Genomic DNA, 8,409 nt, shown 5'->3' with positions numbered 1-8,409 from the left:
CCGGTGGTCCCGAGTCCGGTGGTCCCAGTTCCGGTGGTCCCAGTTCCGGTGGTCCCAGTTCCGGTGGTCCCAGTCTCGGAGGTTCATGTGCAGTCTGAGATAGACAGAGCAGCTGAGACTCTGTTGGATTACTTCGAAAAACTATACAGGATCCTAGAGTTTCCCAGAACTGTCCACGTCACATCTGCCGATCCAGAGACTGTCCACGTCACGTCTGCCCAGCCAGAGCCTGTTCAGGTCACGTCTGCCCAGCCAGAGACTGTTCACGTCATGCCTGCCGAGCCTGTGTCTTCAGACAAGATGGCCGCCACCGAGCCTGTTCACGTCACGCCTGCCGAGCCTGGGTCTTCGGACAAGATGGCCGCCGCCGAGAGTGTACACGTCACGTTTGCTGAGCCTGTGTCCCCTGACAAGATGGCCGCAGTCGAGCCTGGGTCTGTTCCTGAGCCTGAGCCGGTGGTGTCTGTTCCTGAGCCTGAGCCGGTGGTGTCTGTTCCTGAGCCTGAGCCGGTGGTGTCTGTTCCTGAGCCTGAGCCGGTGGTGTCTGTTCCTGAGCCTGAGCCGGTGGTGTCTGTTCCTGAGCCTGAGCCGGTGGTGTCTGTTCCTGAGCCTGAGCCGGTGGTGTCTGTTCCTGAGCCTGAGCCGGTGGTGTCTGTTCCTGAGCCTGAGCCGGTGGTGTCTGTTCCTGAGCCTGAGCCGGTGGTGTCTGTTCCTGAGCCTGAGCCGGTGGTGTCTGTTCCTGAGCCTGAGCCGGTGGTGTCTGTTCCTGAGCCTGAGCCGGTGGTGTCTGTTCCTGAGCCTGAGCCGGTGGTGTCTGTTCCTGAGCCTGAGCCGGTGGTGTCTGTTCCTGAGCCTGAGCCGGTGGTGTCTGTTCCTGAGCCGGTGGTGCCAGTTCCTGAGCCTGAGCCGGTGGTGCCAGTTCCTGAGCCCGAGCCGGTGGTGCCAGTTCCTGAGCCCGAGCCGGTGGTGTCTGTTCCTGAGCCCGAGCCGGTGGTGTCTGTTCCTGAGCCCGAGCCGGTGGTGTCTGTTCCTGAGCCCGAGCCGGTGGTGTCTGTTCCTGAGCCTGAGCCGGTGGTGTCTGTTCCTGAGCCCGAGCCGGTGGTGCCCGTTCCTGAGCCCGAGCCGGTGGTGCCAGTTTCTGAGCCCGAGCCGGTGGTGCCAGTTTCTGAGCCCGAGCCGGTGGTGCCAGTTCCTGAGCCTGAGCCGGTGGTGCCAGTTCCTGAGCCTGAGCCGGTGGTGTCTGTTCCTGAGCCTGAGCCGGTGGTGCCAGTTCCTGAGCCCGAGCCGGTGGTGCCTGTTCCTGAGCCGGTGGTGTCTGAGCCGGTGGTGTCTGTTCCTGGGCCGGTGGTATCTGTTCCTGGGCCGGTGGTATCTGTTCCTGGGCCGGTGGTATCTGTTCCTGGGCCGGTGGTATCTGTTCCTGAGTCGGTGGTGTCTATTCCTGAGTCTGAGCCGGTGGTGTCTGTTCCTGAGTCGGTGGTGTCTATTCCTGAGTCTGAGCCGGTGGTGCCTGTTCCCTGGCCGCCCGAGGGGTCGTCTCCGCCCTGGCCGCCCGAGGGGTCGTCTCCGCCCTGGCCGCCCGAGGGAAAGTCTCCGCCCTGGCCGCCCGAGGGAAAGTCTCCGCCCTGGCCGCCCGAGGGAAAGTCTCCTTCCTGGCCGCCCGAGGGAAAGTCTCCTTCCTGGCCGCCCGAGGGAGAGTCTCCGCCCTGGCCGCCCGAGGGAGAGTCTCCGCCCTGGCCGCCCGAGGGAGAGTCTCCACTCTGGCCGCCCGAGGGAAAGTCTCCACCCTGGCCACCCGAGGGAGAGTCTCCGCCCTGGCCGGCCGATGGACTGTCTTCTCCACCCTGGCCGCCAGATGGACTGTCTGCTCTGCCCTGGTCTCCCGAACATTGTGCCTTCTGAACTGTCCATTCCCCTTGTTCCACCCTGGTCTGTCCCTCCCGTCCCGCCCTGGTCTGTCCCTCCCGTCCCGCCCTGGTCTGTCCCTCCCGTCCCGCCCTGGTCTGTCCCTCCCGTCCCGCCCTGTTCTGTCCCTCCCGTCCCGCCCTGGTCTTATGGAGCGTCTGGTAGCCGCTCCGTAGGGAGGGGGTAATGTCACATGCCTGTCCTGTCTTGTTATGCACATGGGTGTTTTGTTATTTTGGGCCATGTGCTCGTGTCTATTGTCTAGCCCTTCCCATCTTGTTATCTGATTATTGGTTAATTTGTCCCACCTGTGTATCTCGTTACCCTCCTTTGTTTGTTCCCCTATTTAGTCTCCTTGTGTTTGTAGTCTTGTGCTGGTTCGTTGTCCTTGTTGCGTGTTCCTGGAGCTCTGTGTTTTTTGAGTTTGTTACCCTGTCTGCATGTCATCAATAAATTCCTCTGCATTTGAATCCTCGTCTCATATTCATCCGTTACGTGACATTAGGTACATTAAACAACTTAAAGCTTTTTAACGCACATGAGAACCGTGTGGAGTCAACCCACAGCCGCTCCGCTGCCCTGCTGAAAATGTGAAGCAGAAACGCTTAATATCTGTTAACGTCCATAATAATTGGACTCTGGGTTCGATTTTTTTTTTACCATTTTAAGTGGTTATGAGGAGCAACATGAGAGGGGAATTTGGTAATCATTGTTTAGGTACATTAAACCACGTAAAGCTTTTTAACGCACATGAGAACCGTGTGGAGTCAACCCACAGCCGCTCCGCAGCCCTGCTGAAAACGTGAAGCAGGTTTTTGAATACATTTTTATTTACATTAGTAAGCTACAGGACATCGTCTTTCAAAACATGACCTGCGCGAAAGCGAAAAAATAAAATAAAAATGGTACCCAGCCCTTCTGAAAATGCGAATGCGTCTCTGTCCCCAGCACATTTCAAACCAAACTGACGCCCATGTATTCGACTATGAGGTTCATAGTCGAATCAGACCTCTCCGAATCGAATCGTCGAATCCTGGACTATTAGAAGTCAGCCCTATTTGAAACAATCTACATTGTTAAAAGCGCTATATAAATGAAGATGACTTGACTTGACCTATGACCTTCGAGTTCTACAAAACGAGCCAATGGCAAGGGAAATGCTATGGGTCTGCGGAATTTGCATAGCACAACTCCGCCCCACCGCGTAGGTATAAAAGGACACTGAACTCCAGGCCGTTCCAGCGGTACAGTGGTTGTGGCAGAGGGATGTAACGTCTCCGTTTCCTCCTCAGGGAACGAGATTTATATATGTTACCAAGACGTTTCCTTCCGTTTAGTCACTGCGAGTTACGTCTGTGAATGATGAAATGGGGGTCCCAATTTAAAGGGTTAGTTCACCCAAAAATGAAAATTCTGTCAGTAAATACTCACCCTCATGTTGTTCCAACCCCGTAAGACCTTCGTTCATCTTCGGAACACAAATTAAGATATTTTTGATTAAATCTGAGAGCTGGATCACTCCTCCATAGGCTTCTAAGACATTATAACTTGCTGGCCCAGAAAATGTAGTAAAGACATCGTTAATATAGTCCAAGTGACTACAGTGGTTCAATCTTAAGTTTATAAAGCGACGAGAATACTTTTTGTGTGCAAAAAAACAAACAAAAATAATGACTTTATTCCACTATTTTGCTATGCAAAGGCAAAAGACCGTAACTTAGTTTTTGGTCGAAAATGAGTTATTTATATTTTTGGCACATTCAAGACCTTCTTTATCATGTGGATAAGTATCTTGAATCAATTCCATTTTTTTTCGAGAAAAGGATTGCAGTTCTTGAAACAAAGTTACTTACGGGACCACCAAACCAGATGGAGCACACAACAGAGCTTCGACATGGACACCCTCAGCATACCGGTGAGTCCCATGAAACTAGTGCTCCTCGACAGGTAGAGAAACAAGCCGATCGACTTACTAATCGATGGCACAAACAGGGAGACCCAAAGGCACTCGACACATCAGATTGTCACGAGCCTCACATATTGCCGCAGTAGCATCCTCTACCCCAGATACAGCTCTGACAAAGATTGCAAACACTGGTCTCCAACCACCGCCTATACATCTTGAGAACAGATTTGAAGTACTAATGAATGTAAATGAGGAATCCCCAAACGTGATGAATGTGATCGAACACAGACTGAATGGGCCAGTAGCTAACACTGATGCTAACTGGCGCTCAAGCAGTGGCGGATCTACGGGGTGGCAAAGGGTGGCAGCTGCCACCCCTGGGAACTAGTCTTGCCACCCCTGTTGCCACCCCATTTATAAATCAGATAATATTTTTTAAGTATATTTTATGTTCATAGCCTACACGTTGAAGGCCAAGGAGACCCGCACCAAACTCCTCTCAAACAGAAATCGCCGATTTAGAATCCCCTCCGCTCCCCCTCACAATGGTTTCAAATTTCAATTTCACCAGTGGCAGTTTTTTACAGTCTATGGTGGCAGCAGGGCAGCACGCAGTGTTTCGGAGAAGAGAGGATAAGCAGCTAGCAGCAGTGAGTTAAGAGGTAAGTTTGACACCAAGTCGAAAAAGTCCATAAGCAGACAGTTAACCCTGCAACAACCATATTGTTACGTTATTTACATCCGCAATACTTTGTTGTCTCATCGAATTTTTATATGAACGTCAGGTCAGATAGCTAAGGGTCTAACCGTTAGTCTAGCTCTTTGTGTGTGCTTAAAGGGATAGTTCAGGATTTTAGACATGAATCTCTATAGCTTCCCCATAAGCAGTGTGGTGCATTGACCATGACTTACCCCCGACAGCGTCCTGTGAGCCGAGCTCCGGTCCAGTTTTGGTCAAGATGAAATTAGTCCGGCAAGTTTGCTGGGGTCACGGCAATAAAGCTTTTTTCTTCTCAAATCAATATGTGTTCAAAAGAGTGATATATTTGCAGCACAAAACCGCTGTCTATGGAGAGGTCAGACCTCGTTATGGCTTGGCACTATTTTCTTCCCCGTCATATCACTGCGCGATGCCGCTACCTACAGCCAGCTGGGAGCCGCGCACGTGTCACTTTGTTTTACAGCTCGTAAAGAGAACGATAACATGTCTGACTACAGCAGCGACGATGACAACATTGACTTCGACACACAGCCAAAAGGATATCTTTACGAACCTGAATACACAGATGACGAGTTACGCCAGATGGAGTTAGAAAGGACAGAAAGAGAGAGGATGGACAGAGCCAAAGTCGCCTCAGAGCAACATCTGCCACAGGAAATCTTTGAAATGTGTGAGGAGAAAGCGCCACATCTTTGTTTGTACAGTCCGGATAGTCACAAGTCCGCACCATTTTCTACAAAGCTTGTACAAACTGATCGCTCTTGGTGAGTAGCTATGTTAGCTTGTTCGTGTAGCTGTTCTGAGCACGTAAACACTGCTGTAAACACTGCCGAACAACTGAAAAAGTGGTGTGTGCCTGCGCAGCCCGCAGCTGGCTGTAGGTAGCGGCAGCGCGCAGTGTTATGACATGGGAGAAAATAGTGCCAAGCCATTACGAGGTCTGACCTCTCCATAGACAACGTTTTAGTGACGCAAATATATCACTCTTTTGAACACATATTGATTTGAGAAGAAAAAAGCTTTATTGCCGTGACCCCAGCAATCTTGCCGGACTAATTTCATCTTGACCAAAACTGGACCGGAGCTCGGCTCACAGGACGCTGTCGGGGGTAAGTCATGGTAAATGCATCACACTGCTTATGGGGAAGCTATAGAGATTCATGTCTAAAATCCTGAACTATCCCTTTAACCTGTTCATTTGTTAAATAAACTGTTTATAGTGACAGTTATGTCTTAATTTATGTCAGGAGTTATGAAATGAAAAAATTAGTCGATACCTTTAATATGAATTATGAGCGTCTGCGTCGGCCGCTCCCATTCAGAAAAAAAAAATCCTGTGCTGTCGTCACGAAAGCGCTTGACAAAACAACGTCCCTCAGGGCTTTTAGCTCAAAAATGTGCAGATTTGGAGAAATATTGATAGATTCTCATAGGTTTACATCAGATTTCTATAGACAGGAATCTATATTTATTGAATTTATACCCAAATGCGTCGATGTAATAATTATGAGCGCTGGATACTCTGATGTAACTGTAGGATATTTGTAATTTGTAGTGATTACAATTTAGCTCAAAGGAATTATTAATTAATTTATAGGGAATTCAAAAGAGTCACTTACAACCGAGCAAATGACTCGTTCGCGGTTCATTTGAACTGGCTGCAATTATCAACTCTGCAGCGGATATAAATATCCGAACTATAGTGAAACACTATATAGTTAGCAAGGTAACTTAGATCAGAAGTTTAAGACATTAAATTTGTAAGCACAATAACACAAGTAATATTTCTCTTTAAAATACAAACAAGACTTTATTGATTATTCTAACACATACAACTAATATCTAACACAGACACACACATTCATACGCGTTGCAGAAAGAAAGAGAGTAAGGAAAGATTAAGTTTTAAGAGTGAGTTTAAGAGTGAGATGATGTAATCCCAAGTTTCTATGCACTTATAAAACACAACCTGAATGAACCATCAATCATTAGTTTAACCCTTTTATCGTTTCCTAGGTTATTAAATCAGTATCAAATACACCAGTTCAGTTTAAGAGTCTGGAGGCAGTACTTGCTTGTCTTTGCTTTTGGGGATTCCCTTTTTGTTGCGTGAAAGGGGTTTTCCCGGTCGTTCTTGGCTGGTCTCCGTGCCTGATGTCTGGGTCACGTGGTCAGTGACGTGGCGTGTTGGCGGAATGAAAGTCTTTGTTTGAAGCTGGCTTTGCAGAAGAAACGTGGCTCGAAATCTTGTCGCAAAACTTAACTTAGAACCGAGACTCACAACGGAAAAGAAAGGAAACTAAGAAAAGAAAGGAAATTGAGAAGAGTAGATGGCTTGAATGAAGCTGTTTAACCCATGTTCTTCAGATCTTGATTTGGGTTATTTCGTCTGCGCGTTTTACATGGTTACTTGTCTGTCTTAGATCTTCATCTCCCGCTGCATTTTTGGTTCTGCCCTAAAACTCTACAAACTTTGTTCTGGTGTTAAGATTTTAAACTCAAATGTCCGCCCAGCCTCCTGGATCAGTTCTAACCAATTAGACACTGTCTTTGTTTAGGAGGTGGCGTTCTCTTCACTTCTTATCATAAATCAAGCTTATCTGTGCTCTCCTTACTCTCTAAGCTCTAGCAAAGAGTACAGAGGCCACAGCTAAGACATTATTACTATTATAAGAATCCGAAACATTTTCCACAGATTTCAATCAAGCCATCCTTTGAATTAAGAACATACGATAATATTGATATGAAACACAACACATTTTCATTCAAACATCTAACAATAATAACAATTACATGAATTGTATGGCATCTAAGCATATCAGATACACCCATCTATTGTAGGAACAATATAAAATCATGTCGTTGCATGATGCTTGATCTATAAGTCCATTGAAAATTGTTCTTGAATGATTTTATTTATGTTATAGGTAAAATCTCAGCTCTGTGGTTTGAAACGATTTTACACCCTGAGGTCTATCAGAGGTCCTTAAGGAGGGGTCTGGAATGTTGTGGGCTCGAGCAGCTTCTGCTGTTATCTTGATCGGGCTGAATTGTGCTATCTCTGAGCCAATCATTCTTTTCCAAGCTATCTTACATTGACCAGTTCTTTCTTTAGTTGGGCTCATCTTCTTTGAAGCTTGCATGGCCATAAAGTTCTTAGCTGGGGGTTTTCGTTGGTCAGCGGAGACTGGCTGGCTGGAGCCTTCTTTTATGGCTCTGGGGTTGGTGATTTGGTGTCTGGAATGTTCAGTTCTGTGAGAAATTATGTTTGAACAATTCACCTGGAAGATTCATTTGTGTTTGTTTCGCACTCAATCCTACATATCCCCTCTTCGTACGGCGATGTGTTAAGATGAAGACATCGGTGAACGCTGGAGAAACACGGGTAGAAGAAACAGACACATACAAAGCAAACAACAAGACAACACCTCCATGACTGGTCACTGTACTGGTGCAGGGCATTAGATTACTTAAGTATTAAAAGTTCAAGTTCATTCTCTCAATATGGTCTATTATATTGAGTAGAGTTTAAATTTTGGGATTGTTATTCTAATTTGTTTCGGTACGGTGATTCTTTGATCAAATTCTGTGATTACGTTTGTTTGTTATCTTCTCTTCTAAGTTGTTTTACGTTAAGACGTTTTACCTTTTATTTTCTGGTGACATAATTTGTGGTAACAATTATGTGAACCATCATGCATGGAGCTCTCTGGCTCACATTCGTTTTAAGGCGGCTTACAAGTGTCAGGCGTGGTGCGTCAATCCTACTACCATGACCTTGACCCTTAAGGGGGAAGACATGCATTTTACCTAATAAAAGAAGGAAAGTTAAGGAAGAGGTAAAACAAAACAAAGCAGTGTATGGCTTATAGCTACT

Source organism: Scardinius erythrophthalmus (assembly GCF_964197995.2).
Source record: "Scardinius erythrophthalmus genome assembly, chromosome: 14".
NCBI lineage: Eukaryota > Metazoa > Chordata > Actinopteri > Cypriniformes > Leuciscidae > Scardinius > Scardinius erythrophthalmus.
The sequence above is the reverse complement of the archived record's forward strand: the minus strand, read 5'-3'. Positions refer to the sequence as shown.